The sequence below is a fragment of the Panthera pardus genome, unplaced genomic scaffold (assembly GCF_024362965.1).
Source record: "Panthera pardus isolate Hobbes unplaced genomic scaffold, ASM2436296v1 HiC_scaffold_18, whole genome shotgun sequence".
Taxonomy (NCBI): domain Eukaryota; kingdom Metazoa; phylum Chordata; class Mammalia; order Carnivora; family Felidae; genus Panthera; species Panthera pardus.
Genome location: NW_026526743.1, coordinates 32,308,645 through 32,331,677, shown reverse-complemented (window position 1 = coordinate 32,331,677; position 23,033 = coordinate 32,308,645).

Below are 23,033 nucleotides of genomic sequence, written 5' to 3'. Positions count from 1 at the left end.
CTTGCCATAAGTGGCTGAAATGTATAGTGCTTTCTAAATAATCCTATATAAGTTCGTGCCTCTTGTCGATTTCAAAATAGCAGGACTGTCAGGGAATCAAGATCTTGTTTGTTTTAAGTTTAATTACATTTTAAGCATAAATGCTTTCAGTGTTACAATGAGAAAAGTTGGATGCTGGGCTCTAATGAGCTGTGCTGGTAGACGGCTGGAGACCCTAAGGGATTCCTTCTGTAAATTAACTGGATAAAAGTACTTGGTTAGGATATAGTTGATGGCTGAGCTGTTCTTAAAACCCAGTTATAGAGCTGTCTCTCCCGCCTGTTTTCATTCTAAACAGGCCCTGTAGAGACTTTAACAGCTGCCTGTTACAACTGTTCATCTTGTCAAAATGTATTATATTACTCCACTAATAAATAGCATTAAAGGGTATTTGACTTCATTTCTCATTTTCAGAGGGGATCAGGTTGATAAACACAACTGGCTTAGGTTGGCCTTATTTTAATTTGTTTGTGTCATCTAAGTAATATTGAAGTCCCACGGTTTGAATTTTGCAAACATTTTCCCCCGGGGACGTGAAACTCACAAAATAGTACCCACAGTGGAAACAATTAATGCAGGCTATTTGTTGTGGAGTCTTTGTCCTTGAAAGATGTGGGACTTTGACATGTTTAGCCCACATTCAAAGCATTTGCAAAACCACAGCGAAACTGACACTCTTTGAAGCACAATCAGACTAATGCTTTTGCCACTGGTTCCATCTTTTCTTGAAAAAAAAAAGTTGCAGAATGACTTGATTTCATAATTTTCTTTCACGTACCATTGTCTCTATGTCAGAATGTACCCTCACGGGTCGTGATGTTTATCTATTTTATTTTTTGTCATTTTGATAAAAGCACATGCTGTTTTAACACAAAAGGGAGACAAGAAAAGTGTAGAAGTTTATTTGCTAAGCTCTCCCTTTCACCTTCACCCCTGATCCTACTTACCTCCTTGATGGTCACCTTTGCTAACAGTCTGATAACATATCAAGCCTTCATAACACTTTCTGCGCGTAGTATACATGTGCACATACAGGTATATATTTGCGTAGACACTACATATAATATATTTAAAGAACAGAATTTGGGTCATTCTGTATACATCTGTGACGTGCTTTTTCCCGCTTAATTTATCATGGACATCTGCTTATATTGGTGCCTGGATCTTCCTTGTTCTTTTTAACAGCTAATCGCCATTCTAAATTCTGGAGGTAGAAAATTTATCTACTGCCTGTTGATGTCGTTTAAAGTCATCTCCAGATTTTCATTAGGGCAAAATGATGTTACAGTGAACTTTGGAGTGTGCCTAGTTGTGTGTATGTTTGCGGCATATGTGGGTATACCTTTGTGGATGTCTCATGATAAAATATGGAACTAATGTTCAGTGAGTGATTACTCTGTGCCAGGCATTGTTCAAAGCACTGTACATATATTAACTCATTTCATCTTTATAATAAAGTGTTAAGATGCATAATTATCCCTGGGTGGCGCAGTTGGTTAAGTGTCTGACTTTTGAGCTTGGCTCAGGTCCTGATCTCACAGTTTCTGAGTTCGAGTCCCACACTGGGATTCTGTCTCTCCCTCTCTCTGCCCCTCCCCAGCTTGTGCTCTCTTTCTATCAAAATAAATAAAGAAACTAAAAAAAAAAGATATGTTATTATCCCTATCCCTATTTTACATAGAGGGAAACTGAGGCACAGAGAGGTTAGGAAGTTGCCCAAGGCCGCCAGTGCAGTAACCAGCAGAGCTAGGCTTTAAACCCTGGAGGTTTGGCACACCAGAGTATGAGTTCTTAAGCAATACAACGTGCCTGCAGAAATAATTTGTGTTTTTTCCTTGTAACATGCCTTTCCTTGTTAGTGTGTTTGAATGTAGTTACGTGTATTTATTGCCATTACATTTCTCCTTTGGAGAGGTGACCTGTTCATGTCCTTTGCACGTTTTCCTGTAGTGTTGTCTTCTTATCAAATTATAGATGACCGCTGTTGAGAACGGCTATTGACTCCTTGCTATACTTCATTAAATTTTGTTTCTAAGCCTGTTGCTTGTATTTTACTTTGTTTTAGTTTAATATTACCAAGTGTCGCTTTATGGATTGAGGTGTAAGAGAGCCTTTCGATACGTCAAGATTACAAGTACGGTTTCCTACATTTTCTTCTACTACATGTAAGTTTTTTGAAGCTTTGACCTTTAACCCATGTGGGATTTATTTGGGTGTGTGGTGTGAGATAAAGATCAAAGCGTTTGTTCCTGGTAGCGACCACAGGTTCCTTTTTTAACTGTCCATTCTTTTTTCTCCATAGTTTGATATATGACACTCGTCTCATGCTATATCCCACCTCTATATGTCTTCAGTTTGCCAGTTCTTTGGAATATTCCATTTGTCTAATCCTGCCACGTCACTTTTTACCACTAGAACATGAAAGAAAGTCAAAATCCTTTTTAAAATAAAATTTAAAAAAAACCTCTATCAAATACACATCACTCTTTTTCTCTTTTTAACGTAAGTTTCACACCCAACACGGGGCTTGGAATCATCACCCCAAGATCAAGAGTTGCACACTCTGTTGACGAGCCAGCCAGGCATCCCCATCTCTATCAAATACTCTTAATCGTAAATTATAAAAGCAGTGCAGATTTATGTTAACCAATGCAAATAGTTTCGAAAGGTATAAAGTTGTGGTAAAGAGAGACGTCTATGCCCTAATTTTCAGAACCTGTGATTATGTTCCATTACATGGCAAAGGGGGAATTAAGGTTGCAGATGGAATGAAATCACTAATCAACTGACCTTAAATAAGGAGATTATCCTGGATTATCCAGGTGGGCCGGTGTAATCCCAAAGGACTTTAAATGTGCAAAAGGGAGGCAGAAAGGTCAGCGTCAGGGTGATGCAATATGAGACAGACTCAGCTGAGCTTTGCTGATTGCTGGCTCTGCAGTTGAAAGAATGGGGCTATGAGTCAAGGATTATCTTTGTGCTTTTTTGTGTGTTGGACTCTGTTTTCTTGGTTCTATGGCCTCCTCTTTCTTGCTTCTCATTTTCATGGTCACATCCTTCCACATCTTTCTAAGGAAATATGCGTGGAAGTAAAACATTTTTGTCTGAAAGTGTTTTTACCGTAGGTATCATACTTTTCCAAAAGCTCTATTTTATACTCTGTTGATTCCTGTTTTGTAACAGCCTGTTCTTGTTTCATAGATACAGAAACTTCTCTTATTTCTCTGAGGTTATTAATAATTTGATAGAATTTTTTTGCCTTATTTTTAATTTGGTAGCATCTGGGATAAATCCTGACAACAAATATATATGGCTATTATTGTCCACACTCAAATTTGACAAATTCTGGGAGAGCCAGAATTTGAAGATAGGCCTGTCACCAAGTGCCATCTCATTTTACCTGCCTTCCAATAGATCTGGGGAGTCATTAGGAAGGATTTTCTCTTTTTCTAGCCAGCCGGGGAAGTTTTTGAAACTGATAACTCATGAATGACATTAGTTCTTTAAAAAAAATTTTTTTTAATGTTTATTTGTTTTTGAGAGAGACAGAGACAGAGGGAGAATGGGGAAGGGACAGAGAGAGAGGGAGGCACAGAATCTGAAGCAGGCTCCAATCTCTGAGCTTTAAGCACAGAGCCTGATGCAGAGCTGGAACTCACAAACCATGAGATCATGACTTGAACCAAAGTGAGACATCCAACCAACTGAACCACCCAGGCACCCTGACATTAGTTCTTTTTTAGAGATTTCCTGGATTTCACTTTTATAAATTACAATCTTATTCAAAACCTAGGCCTATAATATCAGTTTCCTATTGGTGCTGTATCACAAAGTACCACAAACTTAATGGCTTAAAACAGTAGATATTTATTCACATACAGTTCTGGAGACCAGAAGTTCAACATGAGTCTTACATGGCTAAAAATCTAGGCATTGGTAGGTATGGTTTCTTTTCTTTTCTTTTAAAAAATTTTTTTAATGTTTATTTATTTTTGAGAGAGAGACACAGAGCATGAGCAGGGGAGAGGCAGAGACAGAGGGAGATCCAGAATCTGAAGCAGGATCCAGGCTCTGAGCTGTCAGCCCAGAATCCGACACAGGGCTTGAACCCACGAACCATGAGATTGTGACCTGAGCCAAAATCAGACGCTTAACCGCCTGAGCCACCCAGGCGCCCCGGGATGGTTTCTTTTCGAGGCTCCAGGGGAGAATCTGTTCTGGCCTCTTCCAGCTTCTGGCGGCTGCTTTCATTCCTTTGACTTGTGTTAACAATTTGATTTTAAATACTATTTTCTTTTGTTCCCCGCAGGTCTCAGTTTCCTCCAGATCCCATTTTTGTTCACATAGGTATTTTTCTTCCATGTTGGAGGATCTCCTCCAATGTCTTGTGGTCATTAGCTATACTACTTTAAATGAAGTTACTGAAAAAGCAGACTGGAAGCCCTGTGTACATTTAGGGAGCTTGTCGGTGGATGAATTTCACTTCCAGACGATCAAGTGGCAAGCCGATCTTGGGTATGGGGGGACCCTTGAACTTCTGAGGATGTGGCATTCTGGAGTCAGGGAGGAAGAAGGGGCCAGGGAGTTCCTCATTCAGGGTGCTTCCTTTCCAAGCCCCGTGCCTTGATCTAGCCCTTCTGTAAGCCTTGTATGTGTAAGTCTGGAGCCTCTCGTTTAATTTCCCCTGCCCCACACAGTTGGCCTGGATGCACAGAAGAGAGGAGGACATCTGGGAGCCTGACCACTGCATACACAGACTTCCAGAACTTGCTCCTTGTCAGCCCCCACCCCCACCCCCCACCATACCTGGTTCCTCCTGTTCCTAAGCCTTTTCATGCCACAGGATTCTTTCTCATTATTGCTCCCCTCTGCAAAATTTAGCTTCTTTTGCCTTTGATCTTTTTTCTTTAAGTTTATTTCTTTGGAGAGAGACGAAGAGAGAGAGTGGGAGGGGCAGAGAGAATCCCAGGCAGGCTCCGCATCGTCAGCACGGAGCCCGACAGGGGGCTCAAACTCACAAACCGTGAGATCACGACCTAAGCCGAAAGCAAGGGTCGGACGCTTGGCTGACTGAGCCACCCAGACACCTCTAGCTGCCTTTACTCTTTAAAGCCAGTTTATGGGGCCGCCTGGGTGGCTCAATCGGTTAAGCATCTGACTTCGGCTCAGGTCATGATCTCACAGCTTGTGAGATCGAGCCCCACGTTGGGCTCTGTGCCGACAGCTCAGAGCCTGGAGCCTGCTTCGGGTTCTGTGTCTCCCTCTCTCTCTGCCCCTCCCCCGCTCATGCTCTGTCTCTCTCTGTCTCAAAAATAAACATTAAAAAAAAATTTTTAAAAAGATAATAAAGCCAGTTTATGACTTCACCCATTTCTGCTTTCTAAAAGTTTTGATGTCCTTTAAAATGGTTTCGATGCCTTTTATGCAGTCATGTTTTCATCCATTCCCTTTTTCCGTCTACACTTGGACCGTTTTTATTGCTTTGTAGTACCTTTAGGGGATTCTAGGAAACAGGGGCAAATCTTTGGAGTTCATTCTCAACTAGTTGCCCCCCATCGTCCGGAGCTTCCTTTAACGTCTGATTTGTCCACGGCTCCTTTCTTGCCTACGGCGCTGTGGGAGACGCGTTTGCTTCTTTTGTTCTCCAATGGAAACCGCAAGTTCATCATCTTGAAGCAGAAGTCTGCCATGATTTGTATTCCCTACCAGATAGACTGATTCAAGCAGCATAAAACGTGGTTTAAGTATTTGTTTTGAACATTTTCAAACTGATGGGAAATTCGCGAGGCTAGTGCGATGAATTCTTACTTTCACAGGACAACGATCAAACTCAGGGAAGTTAACAGGAGTACAACGCTGCTCTGGCATGTTCCGTTCCTAGGCAAAGTTCACTAATTTCACTAATATCCCGATATGGTTTGAAAAATATTCCCCCCCGCCCCCCAGCCTGGAATCCAATGGAGGATCACCCTTCTCATTGGTTGTCATGACTCTTCGGTGTTCTTCAACCTGGAAACGCCTTTAACATTTTTTCATGCCATTGACGTTTGGGGTGGGTCCAGGCCAGTTGTTTTGTAGAATGTTCTTCCAGACGGGCTTCTCTGATGTTTTCTCATGATTAAATAAATATAGGACAACCTGAGAAGCGAGGCCGAGTTCTATTCAGATCATCACATCAGAAGGCACACGATATTGTGTCTTGATCCGTTGGTTACGGTGGTGTCGGCCAGGTTTCTCCCCCGTAAATTTTCTCTTTGCAAACAATAAGTACCCTGTAGCGACGTACTTCGAGTCTGTGTAAATACCCGCTGTAAAATAATTTAATACGCCTTCTTTGAAATACAGCCGCTCTCTCTGGAGTCCTGAATTATAGTGGTGGTAGGTAAGAGGGTTATTGTACAGATTACAAGTCAGTCCTGCTAGGGATATGGTGGTGAACCAAATAGGGATGTCCTTCTCATCTAATTGCTGTCAATGGCGAACTGAAGGGCCTAACACCTTGAGGATGATCTTTCCCATCACCTTTAGCGAGGAGTCCCTTTCTTTCTTTGGCAGTGCTGCTGCGTATGGTTCTGCAGGTTGCGCACTGCACCAGAACATTGTTCGTGTTGTGGACATGGTAGATTTCGTGCATTTATCTTAACAGTTTTTCAACAAAGCATCTCTAGGACAGGGGGTCTTTTTCTCATTTGCACAACGTACCCGTTGACTTTAGATATGGGGAGTGGGTTATAGTCGTTGCTTTCTACCAACAAGGTGGGTGCCGGTGTTTAAGACAATAGCTGAGGAATGTCAGTAATGTTAGACTGAGGCCAGTAACGTGAACGGCTTCTGGGGGCGGGGGACGTGCTGACTTGGGAGACGGGAACTTAGAAGGGTCTCAGTCCGGAATTTAGGTCAAGCAGTCAGCACTTGTTAGAGAAGAGAGCAGACATGTCCACAAGTGAAGAGATCTACTTTAGAGGGATTTGAAAGATCATGAGTCAGTCCGATGGTTACAGATGCAGAAAGTTCCTAGAAAAAAAAAAAAAATTAAGCAGAAGGAAACGAAAGGAGATTAAAACCCAGCTCGTGAAATTCTTGATGCTGACGCATCTCAGAGGAAGTGGTTTGGGGTAAGAAGTAGAAGAAGGATGGACGTGTCCAGGGGAAAGAGGACTGACTAGCTGAAGGAAAATCTAACCGGAGTGAAATCCCGGTCAAGTCTTGGATGGACTTTAAGATGAGCAGGAGAGCTCAGGAAGCAAGGACGGTTCTGAGAAGATGCCTTGTTTTTGGAGCGCCCCCCAAATCTACATCCCTCTCTGTGGCCACTGAGCATTGCCTCCGGGATGGTGGCAAAATGCACCCGCAATCAAACACACCGTCTTTCCCCTGAGCAGCCTCTCCCGGAGCTTACAGCCTCAGGGAAGAGAGAGCGGATGCGCGAGGAGTCATAGCGGAAGGGGGATGGTTTCAGGGAGAGATCAGTGGTAAGCCCCCTTGCCTAACGCTTGGACAAGATCCTGGTCATGCTGGCCCATGGCAGTCCTGGTGGCCGTTGCCAGTTGCATACATGATTTACGTGCGTGTCCTGTCCTGCTGATCTGGAAATGCCGCAGGAACAGGTGCTCCCTATATGCTCCCTCATGGAGAGGACAGGGCGGCCCGAAGGACAGACAGACTCGTGCACGGAGACGCAGACGTGTGCTGGCTGGCTCAGTCGGCAGAATAAACAGTAGCTTGCTAAAGACACCATTTTTTGGTTTTGGTCTTAACCCATGCCAAGTGAAAAGGACTACTAGGATCAAATTTCTTTATTGCGTCACTGTGATGAGTGTACAACTTAGACTTTCTGCACCTACTGCTTGAATTCCAAGGGCAGAACTGCACAGGGACAAGGGCTGGGGACAGGGCAAGCAAAAAGGTGCGTGAAACCCCCCGGCCCCGGCCCCCCACCAGCTTCTCATTTTCTGAACCGATGCACGGGAAGCTCACCCTGGTGGTAATTTTCCAGTTGTGCACACTTCTGAGACCTCTTAGGATTCGGGTCTGATCTACCTACAGAGAGTATCTTAATGAAACCAATAAAGAGCCGAGAAGCTTCTGAAAGTTGCTGGCTGCTTGTGCCCCTCAGAGCTCTGTGGAAGGGTGAGATAATGATCTCCGTATGGAAGATTCTGGAAGGAGGTGCCCTTGACCATGGATGCCGGGTGAGCCACCCCTAAGTGTTTTGCTGTGGCCGATCGACTTTTCCTGCTTCCTGCCAGTGCCCTTTTCAGCCTCTGGGTCTTGTGTTGAGCATGCCTGGAGCTCTTGTTCTCTTCCTGAAGGAAGAGCTCCACGATCACCTTCTCAGAAAACCCTTCCTGGATCTCAGTTGTCTCCAGTGTGTATTGCCTCCTGCTCTCGACGCTGTAAGCTCTGTCTTTTACACGCTCGACTCAAATTCTGGCACCGGCTTGGTACCTCTTTGTTGCATGAATAAACCAGGCTAACTGAGGCGGGGCCGGATGGTTCTAGAATGGAAGAGGCGTGCCGTTTTCCGCGTCCCCGGCTGGAGGAGGCTGCCATCAGAAGCACCTACGTATGTTACCTTGTAATGTTGCCAGATCTGGAGCCACGTCCTCCCTCGTGAGGGAGTTGACATCGGGATCCGTGCAGAGAGGAAGCTTCTGCCTCCTTCTCTCCCCGTGCCCCGCCCCACGTCTGTGTTTCATCTCTGCTCCTCTTGGAGAAAAGTGTGCAGACCCATGCTCTGGGGTTGGAAGTTGACTCGTGACGTTAACTAATGCGTACACACCTTTATTGTGCATTTACTGTGTACCAGGGACCGTGCTTCGTGTCAAACATGCGTGACCTCCTTTAATTCCCATACGATGGTAGATTACCCTCGTTATTCCTATTTTACAAGTAAGACATCTGAAGCTCAGAAGGCAAGTTCATTGGGTTCACGAACGCAAGGGCTAGGACTCGCGCCCGTGTGTCCCCACTGCCAGAGGTTTTGCTGGTACAGTCAGTCATTCTATGGTTTGCCCTGGCTTTCTGTTCTCCCTCCCACTTCTTTAAAAAAAAAAAACAAAACTTTTTTTTAAGTTTACTTATTTGTTTCGAGAAAGAAAGAGACTAGAGAGCACAGCAGGGGGAGGGGCAGAGAGAGAGGGAGAGAGAGAGAGAATCCCAAGCAGCGTGCAGCCCGACCGGGGGCTCAAACCCACGAACCGTGAGATCACGACCTGAGCTGAAGTCGGACGCTTAACCGACTGAGCCACCCAGGTCCCCCCCTCCCTCCCGGTTCTGCATCACAGAAGCGCTGGCTGGAGTCATGACGTCTCAGAGAAAGGCAAGGTGGTACAGGTCCTCTATCCGACCCGACTCCTGGTGGCACTCAGGAGAAAATGACATTTGTAAGCCACCACACTTCCACCCTTGGTCCGCAGGATGACGCAACCTACACTCTGGAGTCCCTGAAATAAGGACAGTGCTTAGCCTGGGAGACCCTCGGGGGATCTGCTGTGGCGTGCGTTTCCTTCTGACTTAACATTACTGCTAAACACCGAAGATTCCAGCGGGCCGGCCTTCCAGAGCCCCCGCGCCCCTGGGCTCTGTGTTTAAGCGCAGCCCTCGAGCAGCCCGAGATCGCAGACTCGTGGGATCATGTGGAATTAAAAACAGCGGGACCTGGTTCCCAGATTGACTCTACGGGACAAATTCCGGGCTGAAATCACAAGACATCTCTCCCCACCTTCCCCTCCCCTCCCCCCCAAGTTCATCCACTTCTGCGGTTCCTTAAGCTTGAAAAGATTCGAGGGCAAGGAGAGCACCGTCGAAGCAGGTAGGTTTCACCTCCTGGTGATGTATTTGTAGCTACCACATGGGGCCCAGCGTTAAGTAGCTGAACATTTCTGCTTGCTAGCAGCCAAGGTCAGCCCTCACCTCCTATGGAGCTCCCGCGGACTTCAAAAAGCATTCCAGGAGCTTGCAGAGAAGAGGAAACGGACAGGGTTACCCCCGCGCTGCCCCCATTCGTTTTCCGTCCTTGCGCTCGCTGCGTCTCACAGCCGTGCAGGGGACACAAGGGCAGAGGAACTTGAGGGGTTTCTTCAGATAACGTGCTAGGAGCCCCGACACTCGAGGGAGACGTCGCGTTCTCTTAGCAGCCACGTCCTAAAAACAGCATAACTAAATGTAATCTCAATCGGGAAGGTCCAAGGGTCAGAAAGCACAGGTATGCCGAATCAGCTAAGGACATCCTTGTTACATATAAAAGCCTCTCTCTTTCCCTCTCTCAGGGAAACAGCAGCCGCTTGGAGTGTTGGCCCCAGCGTGACAGTTCCACGGGTGGAGGCAAAGCCAGCCGACAGAGCGGACAGGAAATGCGCCATTTATAAACCCTCGCTGTGCCTAGCTTGAAAGCATGAATGAGGCTGGAATAAATAGAAGCTAGCTGGACACCCCCTGTTCAGAGAAGCCGTCACGGTGGTCAGCCCGTCGAATTTTTGCTTTGCTTTTCTTTTTTGCCGGTGAGGTTCTCAGAGCTCGAAGCGGCCCTTAACAGTCTTCTATGTAGTTTTCGGTACTGAACACAAACCAACATAGTCCGTATTTCGTTCTACTTGATAGTTTGCATGCGATGTTAAAGCAACATAATAATGGATTTGTTTAGATGGTGCCAACGTTTGGCAGAATTTTTAGCATAGTACAATAGGTTCCGCCAGAAGCAAAATTACTCCGATGGACTTGATGTGGGCATAATTTGTTAGATTAAACGAACAGTCGTAGAGTGTATTTTAAATGTTTTGTGTTTATTTATGTATCTTGAGAGAGAGAGAGAGAGAGAGAGAGAGAGAGAGAGAGAACTGGTGAGGGGCAGACAGAGAGGAAGAGAGAGAATCCCAAGGAGCCTCTGCCCGGTCAGCACAGAGCCCAACTCTCGGGGCTCGAACCCACCAACCTGGAGATCATGACCTGAGCTGATATTAACAGACTGAGCCACGCGTGTGCCCCTAGACTGATTTTTATTTTCGAATGTCGTCAGTCGACACCTGTCTGTCGCCCATCACGGTGCGTAAGGAGCTGCGTTAGATACTGTGGGCATCACGTGTGTAGGACGGAATGACCCACGTAGAACAAGGAAGATCCCCTTCGGTTTTCTTCCTGCAGTGATACACGTGGAGTCTGGACTCTGGATTCTGGAGTCTGGATTCTCTTGGGGACTAGAGGGGGTGGGGCCCTGCGATTGGCCCCTGCTGTTAGAGCTGGGCCACACCGTCTGAACTTGAGTCAGGCCCTCTGTCCCTCCCCTCTTCTAACCGTGCAGGGGGGACTGTGGCTGGAGCCGAGCTGGACATTTCTCTGCTTGTCTACCTGTGAAGCCAGCTGGCCCATTTGGGGCTTAAACTCAGGTTCTTAGACTCCTTCACACCTTTCTTTAGACAGCTTGCCGCTTGGGAGATAGATGCTAATTATTATTCCTTAACGACGGCTTTCTCTAATGGAGTCACCAAGGGGGAGAGACTCACTCTTAAAAGCGTGAGCCGGGTCCTTGGCATAGAAGCAACCAGTTTGGGTATTATGGGGCCAGTATGTCTCCTCTCACATTCCAGGGGACAGCGCCGTGGACATCACACCCCATGACCGGCCTACTCCATGATAATAAGCACTTATCAGGAGCTAACGAGTACCTGGAGATGGCGAAGCCATTGATGCAAACGTGTGAGCTGTAAGCCTATTTTTTTGGTGGCGACCAAAAGGCCACCGCGGTGACTTCTTGAGGCAAAGTTTGTCTTCCTCTGAAAATGTGTGATTCTATGGGTTAGTCAGCTTGAGTCAGAGCAACGTGAAAAGTGGCTCCGCGGATGGGCTTCGTTAGCTCAAGACGGAATGTTTTCCTTCCTGATGTTCTTATATAACAAAGCTGGAATGTCACGAGACACGTGTGTACAAAGAAAAACCTTTAGTTTTTAGTGAGTTCAGAATTTCCGAGTTATGGTACTCCAACACCTCCAATACGCACAGGAGTCTGAATCTTTGGTAGGCCTTGAGCCTATAAGATGAGGGTTAGAAGGGCCCGTTCACCAATTTCCAGATCTGAATAGTCACCACACAGCACCCTTACCCCTACCCTTCTCTCCCCGTGTTCAAACAGCGTCCCTCGTCTCCCGTGGCGCCCCTCGCCGAGCCCGGATGTGCGAACAGAACCTTTCTCAACAAAAGAGGTCAGGTCAGGTGATTGGGGCTGGCCCTTGCGATGACATTTAGATGCCAGCTCTGATCTAGGTAGCTTCGGTCAAGGACATTTCAGTGTCCTACTTGCTTTGATCTACCCCTGGTTGGTGTTTGGCTATTCCCACCCTCGTTCCCTCGTGACTATTGTCTATTGCCCTCAACATGGCGCAAATTTCCAACCTACCCTGACGGACTACACATGCCCTGATGACCACCAAGAAGGAAAGGAGCTTTTCAAAGTCATCTGCAATTTAACATCACACTGTGAGGCCATATGATCGTCACTGACTTTTAACCAGTGCTAGCTAGACCTTAAGAGTTTGAAAAGTGAACCATATTCAGTCCTTTGATTAAAGTTTCATGAAGTCTATTGATTGGGACAGATGCATTTTTTCAGAGTATATTTGAATATTTTCTTTAATCCCAAATAAAGGGATTAAGTTTGTGTATTTGTGTGTATCCACAACTGACCCAATAGTAAAACCCTTTCTGAGCACTGATTATTTGCCAGGTCCCACACTAATCATTTTAAATATATTTGGCTCAGTCTGCAAGGGCTGCCATAACAACAACAATAACAACAACAACAACAAAAAAAAACCCCACAAATTGGGTGGCTTACACAACAGAAATTTATTTTTTCATACTTCCGGAAGCTGGAAGTCCAAGATCAAGGTATTGGCTGGTTCGGTGTCTCTAGCAGGCCTTTCTTCTTGGTTTTTGCAGACGGCCACAATCTGGTGTCTCTGTGTGCCCAAATTTCCATTCTCATTTAGGACACCAGTCAGGATTAGGACCCACCCTTTTTACTTAATCGCCTCTTTAAGCCCCTGTCTCCAAATACGGTCACATAGTCTGTAGTAAGGATGCGATCGTCTCCATTTTAGCGATAAAGGAACGGAAGTTCATGGAAGCTGAGTCGTTTGCCTGATGACCTTCATGTAGCAAGACTACATGCCATTTGCACGCTCCGTATTTCTTACTCGGTTGTGTCTATCAGAGATATAATTGAGTTGATGAGGAGTGAATTTGAGAAGGCCCATTAAAACTTCTAGATTTCTTTCAAAGGAGGTGTATGTAGCAAGGCCGTTAATGGAGCGTCTGCCCCTTACCATTTGCGTGTGACCTGCCAGAGGTCACTTCACCTTTCTGGCCCTTGGTTTTCTTGTCCATAAAAGGGGACAGTAATATACCAACCTTAGAGGGCTGTCATGAGGAGGATGTGAGATAATGTACCTTAAGGCCTCATAATACTATCTGTACGCAGCAGGTATTAAATATGTTGGTGGTGCGGCGCCTGGGGGGATCAGTCAGTTAAGCGTCCGACTTTGGCCCAGGTCGTAATCTCATGGTTCATGAGTTCGAGCCCCGTGTCGGGCTCTTTGCTGGCAGCTCGGAGCCTGGAGCCTGCTTCGGATTCTGTGTCTCCCTCGCTCTCTGCCCCTCCCCCGCTTACGCCCTGTCTCTCCTTCAAAAAAATAAACATTAAAAAATGTGAATAACTAAATAAATAAACACGTCGGTCGCTATTATCATTTACGCGTTGTTATGCTGAGAAAGACGTATTTTCGGAAGGGGACAAAGTGATTATTGCTGCGTTTTAACATGTGAAGGTGTTCTTCCATGTCAATTATTTGGATGTATATATTACACTTTTAGATATTATCACTTTTAGGGGCGCCTGGGTGGCTCAGTCGGTTGAGCGGCCGACTTCGGCTCAGGTCATGATCTCGCGGTCCGTGAGTTCGAGCCCCGCGTCGGGCTCTGTGCTGACAGCTCGGAGCCTGGAGCCTGTTTCGGATTCTGTGTCTCCCTCTCTCTGACCCTCCCCTGTTCATGCTCTGTCTCTCCCTGTCTCAAAAATAAATAAGACGTTTAAAAAAAAATATTATCACTTTTAGTATGTTATGTCATTTACATTGGCGGCGTGTCAGAACCTGGTGTCTATGTCAAAAGTGATTTAATTCATCGGCTGTGTGTCACAAATGTGACACGGCACTGAGAATCAGACCAATAGTACCTGCTTGTAACACGCGTTGGGTGTACCTGTGGGCTTTGCGTAGAGTTAGGTGACATGCTAGGCCATTGTAGCAGCTGAAGAATTTTCTGGGGAGTTCTGAAAGACTCTAAGAGATGGTCATCATTCCCTAAAAGTCAGTGTTTAAACAATCCCCCCCAAAATGACTCTGCAGTCACTCCATTATGCTGAGGTCTAAACCGGGCCAACAGAATGTTGTAGAATGAGGTCCATCAGAGCCCGTGCTAAGTGGTAAAATTTGGCTTATCTTTCTAAGCAAAGCCTTTTGCACTCCTGGTCTTCCATGTTTAAGAACAAATTGAAGTCAAATCGAATGAACTGAGGACTACTAGAAATGCTTTGTCTATCCTTAGGGTAAGTAGGCTACTGGAGAATCTATATATTTGGTTATTATTTTGTGAATATTGTTCTTATTTAAAAAAATTTTTTTATATTTATTTATTTTTGAGAGACAGAGAGAGACAGAGCACAAGTGGGGGAGGGGCAGAGAGAGAGGGAGACCCAGAATCCGAGGCAGGCTCCAGGCTCCGAGCGGTCAGCACAGAGCCCGACGTGGGGCTCGAACCCGCAGACTGTGAGATCATGACCTGAGCCGAAGTCGGACGCTTAACCGACTGAGCCACTCAGGCGCCCCGTTTGTTTTTATTTAGAAAAACAGTTGAAATAAATGGTCTCACTTGCCAACGTGCCTACGTTTTCAGGCTTAGTGCTTACAGTGACGTAAGCACTAAGAAGAAGGCACAGAGAAGGCAGTCGGGAACTAGAAAACACAAATGTAATAGGATCGTATTACCTAATTCCAGGCTTGTAATAGTCCTAGTTTTTAATCTTTCCTCCCTTCACCCAGGACTTAAATATTAATCACATCATATTTAAAAGTGTATCATCAAAATTATATATCTAATATATAATATATAAAAAATATATATCAAAATTATACATACATTGAACATATTTAACCAAACAAGGTCAACTTGATTAAGCAGTCATTATACATATGATAGCAAAACAAATTAGAGGAACATACTGGTAAAAGAAAAAAATACAGACACCATCGCTGTCAAAAAAAAGTTGAGTTTAGGGGTGCCTGGGTGGCTCAGTCGGTAAGCGTTTGACTCTCGGTTTTGGCTCAGGTCATGATCTCATGGTTTCGTGGGCTCGAGCCCTGTGTTGGGCTCTGTGTTGACAATGCAGAGCCTGCTTGGGATTCTCTCTCCCTCCCTCTCTTTCTGACCCTCCCCCACTCACACTGTCTCCGCCTCTCTCAAAATAAACTTAATTTTTTTTTTTTTTAAGTTGAGTTTATAATTCACGTGAAGGATTGTTGGAATTTGCTGTTATTGTTGGCCGCTGGCGTAAGTCCAGGAAAGTATCGTCTGTCTGGGTGTCTCATGGGAATGTGACCACATGGGAGCGATGACCAGGCCTTTCTGAGCAGGTTCCCGCTGCCCCATGATGCCCTGAGTGTCATACCACGGGGCTGTGGTTTCTCCCTTTGATAAACAGCCAGACTAATGGGTGCTTCACCCATTATGGTGCTTCACTCCCTAAAGACGTGGTAACCCCCAACTCAAAAGTCTCTCTAAAGGTCAAGCACAGACAGAGCTGTTGGCTTCAATGAAAATAACCGACACCATTTCATGAGTGTTTACTGTGTGTTAGGCTCTTTACATGCACTCTCATTTAATCTTTGTGGCCATACCGTAGGGTAGATAATATCCCCATTCTCCGGGCGAGGTTATTGAATGTAGCAGAGACAATTCTATGTGTCGAGCAAGTCTCATTTTTAAGGACTGTACCCCCCAACTCACTTGCCCAGTTAGGCTGGGACTACGTGGCTAGTTCTGGCCGCTGGTAAATGGAAATGGCACGTGTCACTTCCAGAGGAAGCACAAATAAGGGGGTGCGGGTGCCCTACACGCTGTCTTCCCATCACGGCAGCCTGTGTTGAGCTGGCAAAGTCAATTCAATTATAGAGGCTGGATTGCTGAGTCATTCCGTGGAGGACAGCCACCCTGGCGAACTCACCTAACTCACAGGGGACTTTATATGAGTAAAATAGACATGTATTGTAGCTAGCCACCGGCTTTTTGAGGTTCATTTGTTACTGAAGCATAGCCCAGCCTATCCTGACTGATACACTGAGTCTCATGGGAAATAGCTTACTTGGCCATGATTTCTTGGACACTGATCTAGGACTCCCTCTCAGATCTGTGGCCACCAGGCATCTTTTATTCTTTCTAACATTATCTCTTTAGTTAGAAAATTGAAAAGAGCTGAGGTCCAGAACGCAACATTTAAGGCCCCCAGAGTGTGCTGCTATGGGACATTATAGTGTGATTTTCATTGTCTTCTCACCAGCCTGCAAACTGATGGTCAGAAGAAACAAGTTGGTAACTGGGTTAATGGATGTCTAAATGGTATTTAGTCTTCCAACTCTAGGTGGCTTAACTTCAACTATCCATCTACACTCGTAGGCTGGATCCATTTTATGACCAGGGAATTTACCAGAGGGCTGAGAGGGCTAAAGGAAGGAGTCAGAGCTCTGGATTACAGAAATCACATGTTAGGTCCATGTGGATCTGGGCTTATAAAATTGTAATTCCTCTACGTGACTCCAGAGCGTATCCACGCTGGTTGTGTGTTGGGGCCAGAGAGACGGTTGTGTTGCCCAGGCTGGACTAAACCCAGCTGGGGGGTGCCTGGGTGGCTCAGTCGGTTTCAGCGTCTGACTTCAGCTCAGGTCACGATCTCCCGGCTCGTGAGTTCGAGCCCCGCGTCAGGCTCTGTGCTCACAGCTCAGAGCCTGGAGACTGCCTCAGATTCTGTGTCTCCCTCTCTCTCTCTCTCTGCCCCTTCCCCGCTCACGATGTGTCTCTCTCTCTCAAAAATAAACATTGAATAAAAATAAAAACCAGGTTTGTAGGTAGTTATTTGCAAAGATTTGGTGATTTATGCTGGACATTCATTCATGCGCTACATTGTGGTCGAGAAATCTGCTCGCCTGTGGAAATTTGATGGTGAAGATAAGCTTATGGAGAATCGTGTCACTCCAAAGAATTTTCTGCAATATTCTTGTGTCTGGGCCTTAATAAAACAAAATGGCTTCTAATCTCCATGCCAAGGTATTGACTATTTTTTAAAAATTCGAAAGATAAATTCGAAAAGACTTTCTCCCATCCCTCAGCCTTACCACAAAAGGAGACAATCTTAGCTGTTTCTTATATTTCCAGGGGGGCGGAAAAATCAATCATAGACCAATATATACCCGTTTTTGTTTCACCTAGAAATTGTACGCACTGCTCCGTCTCCTGCTTTTCTTTTCTCTGTCTTTCAAGGACGGGTACATCTCAGAGATCATTCTGTATCAGCATGTGCTGGTCGAGATGGTTCTCTGGTTGGCTGCCACGGTCTTCCCTTGTCTGGCTGCATTGTCACGGGGTACCCAGCCCTCTGGCAGGATGCTCCTTGAAGAGGCTTCCAGACATCCAATAATGCCAAGACGCTGCGTATCCGCATACATCTAGCCTCAGGCGCTTTTGCCAATATTTTCTTAGATCAAACTCCTAGCAGCACAGTGATTGGCTTCAGGTATACGTGCATTCACAATTTTGGTAGATATTCCCAGCCGGCTTCTCCGAAGCTGAACACGGCGATTTTTGCCAACGTGATAGGTTAAGAGCCATTCTTCCGCAGCGGCTTTATTCGTATGTCTTTAATTGCGAGTAAGATTGAACGCCATTTCATACATTTGTTCAGTTTGTATTTTGTGCCTGTCCCCGTGAATTGCCGATGCCCATCCTTTGTCCATTTTTCCACTGGGTGTGTGTTTTTCAAACTGAATTAGTTAAACCCTTTGTCAGTTAAGGAAATGAGCCCTTATAATGTAGGTGGCAGATAGCTTCCCCAACTTATCTTCTGTCTTTTGCCTTTATTTAGAGTGTCTGGGGCCAGGCTACGTTTCAAAATTTATCCGTATTTAGATTTATCAACACCCAGAAAAGCTGTTGAGGGTTGAACCGGGTCTCACGGCCCCTTCAATTCTACAGAAGACTATAATTAGCTAGTTGTACTAACAATCACAAAACCTAAAGTATAGACGGTCTTTGCTGACTTGGGTAGGCAGGTGTAGGGCACCTCTGTTGTCTAGAACTTTCCAATGATTCAGCTCTCCTGTAAGATACAGTCCTCTGGATTCTAGCCTGTAAACAGTATGATACTACAATCAAGATATGATTTTTTCGCATGTCTTTATTGTTGCCACAGAAGCCATATAGTTCACCGCGGTGATTGAATTCTCAAAATCCGGTCCGTTAAGACCATGCCTATCACTCAAAAATGTGCTGGATGAGTCCGTGAATATTTGGGGCAGAAGGAAAGTGATTCGCAAAGGGATGAACCTCTCTAGAAGTTTCGATGAATTCAAGAACACTCTGAGACTTCTCAGGGGAGCGGGGAGAAGAAAAGAAGACATTTGAAGGAAGACATTAAATGCCTTTGAAGTAGGGGCACCTGGGTGGCTCAGTCAGTTGGGCGTCCGACTTTGGCTCAGGTCACGATCTCGCAGTTTGTGAGTTCGAGCCCTGAGTCGGGCTCTGTGCTGACAGCTCAGAGCCTGGAGCCTGCTTCGGATTCTGTGTCTCCCTTTGTCTCTGCCCCTTCCCTGTTCATACTCTCTCTCTCAATCTCCCTCTCTCTCTCTCTCTCTCTCTCTCAAAAATAAATGTTAAAAAAAATTAAATTACTTTGAGGGAGCTGTAAATAATTTACGACCTAGTTTTCCACTTTTTTTGTGGAACACAGATCATCATCCTTGTAAGTTTTTAGAGCTATAAACTTACACTGTTAAGGAAAACTCAGCCATCTAAAATACAGAGCTTCTCAAAACCTTGATACGCCGATGATTCACCTTGGGATCTCATCAGAATGCAAGTTCTGATTTGGTTGGGGGCTAGGGTGGGACAAGGTTCTGCATTTCCAACCAGCTGCTTCTCCCCAGACCTCACAAGTAGCCAGGCTCTAAAATGCACACAAGGGGCGCCTGGGTGGCTCGGTCGGTTAAGCCTCTAACTTCAGCTCAGGTCATGACCTCATTCACGGGTTCGAGCCCCGCGTCGGGCTCTGTGCCGACAGCTCAGAGCCTGGAGCCGGCTTCGGATCCTGTGTCTCCCTCTCTCTCTGCCTCTCCCCGACTCATGCTCTGTTTCTCTCCGTCTCAAAAATAAATAAACATTAAAAAAAAATTTTTTTTTAATAAAATAGAATGCACAGAGCTTGAATCTTCCTCCTGGGCTTGCTGGCTCTGCCTCCTCCCTTGTTCCTTCCGTCTTCCTCTGGCCACGTGATCTGATGGTATTTACGTGCGCGTAAACACCTGCTTTATATATGTCTCTATATTTCTGTTTCCTAAAACATTAATTGAGAAGTAGGCCATTGTTACAGAAACCACAATGTACTTCATGACAAACCATTGGGTACAAAGGCAAAACGTTGACAAATTGATACTTTCTTGCTTGGTCACGCCTGATTTAAGGAAATGAACCCCAAATAGGCTATGTGAATTGGAAATTGCCTTCAACCACATTTAAGTGGTTCTCCCTTCAAATATTAGCAGTTGAGTGTGTAAACCAATATTTCTTTTCTAATCAAAGGTTTGCGGCAAATGGTTTATAAACGAAAGAAATGAGGGAAGAACGCTTTGAGGTGTTTCTAGTAATAAGAATGGAAATAGGAGATTTTCTTTCTTTAAATGGCAGACGCCGGCCTCAACCAAACTTCAGCCTGCTCTGGTTTTTGTACGAGAAGCTGACCGTCGTTGCAGAGTCCGAGGCCCGTGCTTCTCTGCCAGCGGTCGTAATAAATATTTTTCGGTGGAAAACGAGTCGAAGATCCAGCCACATTAAGGGAGAATCTATTAAGAGAATAATTGTATAGCGAGGACCCCCGAAGAAAAGCTTCCAAAATTCCATTATCTTAACTGTCACTCGCCACTTTGAGCTGTCTTTGGAGCTGTGTGTTTTCATGAATTACCCGAGCTGTTTGTTTTTCCTTTATCACTCATCACCCTGTCAGCCGGGCCATTCATAACAACTTTTGGCAGTTCATCAGGGGAGTTCAGAGCTTGAATAGGACCCTATCCACTCTCACACCTCATTGTGTGAAACTGTTTACCAGCATTGCCTTTTTCTGTAAATATTACAAGCAGAGTCCCGAAAGGAGAGACGTGTGAAAGCAAAATGGCCTAACCTTGTCGCAGTTGGCTGCGCTGGCAGATCTGGGTTGGCTGCGAATTTGCAAGTCCTTGTGTTTTGTTGATCCCGCCGAATAATACCTAGTCGCCAGCCTTGAAGTCTTGCGTCTTCTGCTGGTTAATTAGACAATATTTAATTTGACTGAGCATTTGTGTCACTTTGGTGGAAGTGAGACTTTGCAATTAGGGAACACAGAGCGGGTTCCTGTCACCATTCGGCGCCCGTGCTCTCATTTAAGGCACAGTTGCTGTGGTGGATTGTCATGCTTGATGTGCCGAGTTCCTCCCCCACTGTCTTTCATGCTTGACTGGTAACAAGGTGGCCCCTATTCTATAGCCAGCAGCAAACGGACACAGTCTCCTGGACTTAACGGCGGAAAGTTTCTGCATGATTCACCCACCAGAAATAATTTCCTATCTGAAATGAACGTCGCCAATTCTCTATGGAGGCTAATATCACCAGCCTGCAATGGGTATGATTTTTTTTTTTTTTTGGTCTTGACTTTGGCTGAAGTTATACATGCACAGATTTTAAAGTGTCAAACGGTCCCAAGTGTGGGGAGGAAACATCGCAGTCTCCCCGGCTCCCCCTTCCCCAGAGGCAACCACTTACGGGCTCTCGCAGCAGATTGTTTAGAAATTAATTTCACGGTGAGAAATAGCCTGTTTGGCTTTGCCTGGTTTTGGACGCCACAGAAATGGAATCACACTGTGGTGACTTGCTCTTTTTCGGTTACCATTTTGTCTTTTTTAATTACTCTTTTTTTTTTCTTTTTTTAAGTCAAGGTATAATTATGTACGATGAAATGCACAGAGCTGAAATGTACAGGTCGACGTTTTGACAAATGAAGGCGCCCATGTAACTGTATACCCGTCAGACTGTGGGGGTACGTCACTACCCCAGGGAGGTCCGTGGACACGACTGCGGTCCGTGTCCCTCCACGAAGAGATCTCTTTTATTTCTATCATCCTAGATTACGTTGACCTTCTCTAGAACTTCCTACATCCTCCACTCCCCCCCCCCCTTATTTTTGGCATCGCTTTTGCTCAAAATGATGTTTCTGAGGCTCACGCAGAAATTTCTTCCTTTTAACTGCCACATGGTAGTTTCCACTGAGGGAGTAAACCCCCGTTTGTTCACAAACGTGCTTGCTGATGGCCATTCGATTGTTTCCCGTTTTTTTTGCTATCATTCTGTCTTTCTATTAGCGGGTTGCAGAAAGTTCGTGTATTTCTAGATAACAAATCCTGTGTCAGAAGTCCGCTTGGCAAACATTTCTCCCAGGCTGTGTTTCATTGTTTCCTAGTGGCGTCTGATAAGCACACATTTCAATTTTTGATTATGCCCAATTTATGATTTTTTTTTTTTTTTTTTTTTTTTTTTTTGGTCACAATGAGTGCTTTTCATATCCTGTCAGGGAAATCTTTGCCGACCACAAGGTCATACAGATAATTTCCTATGTTTTCTTCCAGAAAACATCGAGGCTTTTGGTTTCAGATTTTACCTTAAAGCCTCTAAAGTTGGTATACGGTGTGAGGTAGAGGTCATCTTTTTTTTTAAATGGATATACAATTATTCTAGTGTTATTTGTTACAAAAACTTTCCTCTCCTCAGTGTGCGTGGGCGCGTGTGCGCGCGTGTGTGTACGTGTGTGGACACGTGCATGCGTGCACCTTTGTTGAAAATCAACTGACGTATTCGCGTGGATCTATTTCCGGACGTTATTCTGCTTCATGACTTGTTTCTCTAACTCTATGCAAATAACCCACTGTCTTAATGATTGTGGGTTTATAGTAAGTCTTAAACGCACGGAGTGTAAGTCTTCTAAATGCGTTCTTCTATTTAAGGGTATTTTTACGATTCGTCGTTTTACTTTTTCAGATACACGTAGAGTCTGTTTCTTAATTTCCACTAAAAGGCTCCTGAAATTTTGATTGGGATTGCACCGAACTGTATAGATCTAGTTGAAACTCTTCCAGTTCCGAAGCATGTTATGTGGCTTGTTTTTAGTGAGCATATTTCTGCAAGATGTAGTAGTTTGTGGAATATGAATCTTGCACGTACTTTCTTAAATTTATTTTGGAGTAGTTCATGTTTTTCCCGCAATTGTAAATAAATGGCTTTCTGATTTCATTTCCTATTTGTTTGCTGGTAAAAAACTGAAACAGAATTATATTTTACATACTGACCTTGATTCCTATGACTTTGCTAAATTCATTTTTCAGTTCTGGAAGTTTCGGGGGGTAGGTTTCTTAGAATGTTTTATGTATACGATCATGCCAGCTGTGAAGTTTGCTTCTTTTTCGTTTGTATCCCTTTACTTACACTGTTGTACTAGCTAGGACCTTCCGTATATTACTGAATAGAAGTGGAGAGAGAGTGGCTATCTTGTTCCCGAAGTAAGAAGCATTCAACATTTCACTATTAAGTAGGACATTAACTGTCATTCTTCTGTAGATGCCCATTATCAGGCTGAAGAAATTCCTTTCTTTTCTTAG